Here is a 3692-nt window from a genome sequence, read left to right as displayed (position 1 = left end):
TATTTTATCAACCTAATCCAAATTCTATCCTAATAAGGTGAATCAATTCACAAATATTTATTGAGCAAGTCTGTCATGTGCTAGGTACCATGATACATGAAAATTCTGTCCTGGAGAATCCAGTCCCTCTTAATTAGCTTCCATTTCAAAGCCTTGTGGGTGGTCCTGGGACAAATCTAGATTCTCCCAGGATGTCTGTCAACAATGGTCACTCACAGGATTTTTATAGAGCAAAGTTTAAAAGACTAGCAAGAAATCAGTAATCCTTCCCATCTTCTGTCAGAGTACCTCAAGGCTGTGTGGAGACTAAGCCATGGTAATCAGAGGGCAAAGTGGGAGCAAGGTACCAGGAGATGAGGATCCTTTTCTTTTACTCCAAAGTCTCAGGAAAAACTTTTAAGTCTTATGGTAAAAACACTGCCATGTGTCATCAATCAATAAATACCCAGAAATTACTATATCATGGTCTGTACTCAGCAGGGTTGGTTGTAGGGAATTATAAGATTAGAGAGTTAAAACTAGAAGGTCCCTTAGAAACAATCTAATTCTGTCCTTTTATTTTACAGCTGAGGTCACTGAGACCTAGAAAGTTCAAGTAATTTGACCCAAGTCACGCACAATAACTAAGTGAGAGACTCAGAATTCAAGCAAGGTCCTCTGACTTCACCAGGCTGTTCCCTGTTCTCAAAAAGGCAATCCACCTCAAGTGACGGCAGAGGAGTGTGAACAAAGCTAAGGTTTATATGGGGAGGAGACAAAGGGTTGCAAGTGAAGCAAGATAAGTAAAGTGTACCTTCCTGAAATAAAAAAGTCTATGGACATGTAGCTATCATTTAAATTAAATGGTGGGAGGCTTGTCCAAGGAATATTGTGGGGGGTTGATCAATTTATGAATTTGTGATTGATCAATGTGTAGAGATGGCACCAGATGGGCAATAGAACAATATTGGAAAGGAAATAGTATCATTATTTTAGAGGCCTTGGAACAAAGGAATGAAGCACCAAGGATGCCCTCAGTTTCCACGTGTCCCTTACATTCCCAAGCCACTTTTCTTTTCTTCTTATAAGTAAAATTAGTCATTGAATATTCTTTATTTAACTTTTTCAAAAGTTCTTTTGTAAGATGAAAAAAAAGCAATCCAGCAGGAGAGACAAGACTTACACATGAAACAGAGAACATGAGAAAGTATATATAATTAGCTGTTGAATTGCATCATACTGTAACTTGTTCTAAAAAAAAAAGATGGGATTTAGAATCAAGTAAGTGTCAACCTAAATTTCTGATACTAAAAATAGTAATAATTATTGGTTTTCTGAGCCCAGACTGACATGAGTGATCCATGTTCTCATTAGTATTTCCATCTAGCTTTAAAAGTTCACCTGATATGCAGGCGTGATACCATCTTCCCTCCACATGCTCAGTTGGGGTGCCAAAGTCACAGAAAGAGATATGTTTTATATCTAACAGCTGTTCAAGCAAAAATATGGCTTAGCTAAGAAAAAGGTTAGACTTCTCAATCAAGGTTAGGTTCTAGTGATGAAATATATAAATCCTTTTTTGGCATGCAATGATGATTGAGAATGCAACAGGTGTTCATTCCTACATACAGAATGGAGATTACACATAGAACATCATCTCAGGAATTTTTAACCATATTTGAACAATGGCTCTCAGTCTTCAAATATGCTAAAGATCAATGACATATCTAGGGAACCTTGTTTCAATAGAGCTTTTTAGTGGCAAGCTCAGCCATAAATGAGCATCAGTTTCTTTATGAGTAAAATAAAGGGGTCAGTCTATATGATCTCTTTAAGTCTTATCTGGCATTTGATTTCTAGGATTCTAAGATTTTTTTTAGGTTTTTTTTGCAAGGCAAATGGGGTTAAGTGGCTTGCCCAAGGCCACACAGCTAGGTAATTATTAAGTGTCTGAGACCAGATTTGAACCCAGGTACTCCTGACTCCAGGGCCAGTGCTTTATCCACTACGCCACCTAGCTGCCCCTATTCTGGGATATTTTTGAGGACCTTCTGTGAATAGAGCCATCTTAGATATTGTAAGAAATTTCGAAAGAAGCAACATGTTGACTTCTTATAATCATTAATCTTATAACTGGAAGTAATCTTTAGAGGTTATAACAGATGTTCCTTTGGCCTTCAGGAAAATAACATCCTTATTCTCATTTTGTATCCAAGGCAACCAAAGCCTAGAGAGATGAAAAAAAAGAATAATTTATTGCTTTAATTTATTGGCAAAGCATTTTAAATATATGAATTCATTTGAGTCTCATGATAACCCTGTGAGATTTGGACCTTTGTTCCCATTTTAAAAATAATTATTAAGTATTAGCAGTGAGTCTTGGACCTATTGTCTCCTGACTCCAAATCTGGTACTTTCTATTAGGCCTAACCTGTTTGCCCTAAGCTACTCAACTTGTAATGGTATTTTAGGGGCTGGAACCCAAGAGTGCTGCCTCTTAGAATAGTCTTATTTCATAAGAAATATTTTTTAACACTTTTCATGTTATACTTCAAAGTTTCTTCTCATTTTGTACAAAATGGAAGTACTAGAGGAAATCTATCTTTGGAGAATTCAAGAGGGGGAGAACCAAATGTCATCTTTTCCATGTGGTAACTTATTTAACTGCCAGGGCAAAGTGCCCCTCCCCAGCACTGACTCTGATGCCCAGTCAACTACTTTCTCCATTCTTATTTTACTGCACTAGGTGGGATAAAGTAAGTATTCTCTGTTGATAGCAGGCAGAATACACTAGAAAACAGCCCCCATTTGGGCAACCCACTTAAAGCAGCATTTTTCCTGTAGGAAGAGACACCTGGAAAATAATTGCCTGAGAAATAGCAGAATGCCTGTGTATCCTCCTGGAGGTTGATGCCTACGCTTTCCGGCAGATAGGACAATTTATGCTCACTAGTAACTAATGGTTCAGACCCCTGGCCTAGAAGGCAAAACTTCCATTGGCCCCTCACAGTCTTCTAAGGCATCTTCATTATTTTGAAAGTCCAGCTGAAAAATATATTCTATTCTCTCTTTTGGAAGTTTTGGTGAAGGATTCTGTGTGTGTGTGTGTGTGTGTGTGTGTGTGTGTGTGTGTGTGCGCGCGTAAGGCTTTTGAGACAACTTTTCATCAACTGTGGAGTGAGATGTGGGAATAATTTCCCAGCAACATGAGGCAATGGAAAGGACTGAAAGCAAAGAGCATCCTCCCTCCCAACACCCCCCCTTCCAGATTTCACTGCCATGAGATTGCTAGTAGGCATGAAATAATTACCAGTCCTGGAACCCAGCCATGATTCCCCCTACAGCATCCTGGGTCCCTAAAGGAATACTATGGGCCCTCCCAAAGGTACTTTCCTTAAGGCACCTTTTTTGAAATCTCTCTCCCATGAGTTCAAAACTGCCCCCCCCCTCCAGTGACAGCTCCATTAACCTTATTTTCAGTGGATTTTGAGCTAAAAGGGCTCTCTAGGTCAAGTAACTAGTCTGCACAAATGATATGACCTCTGAGTAAGGTCTTATCTGTGGCAAGAGTAAAGAGGCTTAGGTGGCTGAAGGTGACAGCCAAAACTATAATTAGAAGGGACTCAAAAACACCTCTAGTTCAGGAAAGATGGCCAATTGTATCCTTTCTCTGTTCCAGCAAGTTAATTAGAATTTCATAATTCATTCAAGGT

At 38.9% G+C, this 3692-nt stretch overlaps 1 pseudogene; it reads left to right on the top strand.

Annotated features, from left to right (window-relative positions):
* Window positions 1–784: 784 nt before the first annotated feature.
* On the top strand, window positions 785–1067 carry LOC141522684 (small nuclear ribonucleoprotein G pseudogene; annotated as a pseudogene).
* Window positions 1068–3692: the final 2625 nt, after the last annotated feature.

The sequence above is a fragment of the Macrotis lagotis genome, chromosome 4 (assembly GCF_037893015.1).
Source record: "Macrotis lagotis isolate mMagLag1 chromosome 4, bilby.v1.9.chrom.fasta, whole genome shotgun sequence".
In the NCBI taxonomy this organism is placed as follows: domain Eukaryota; kingdom Metazoa; phylum Chordata; class Mammalia; order Peramelemorphia; family Peramelidae; genus Macrotis; species Macrotis lagotis.
The sequence above is the reverse complement of the archived record's forward strand: the minus strand, read 5'-3'. Positions and strand labels throughout refer to the sequence as shown.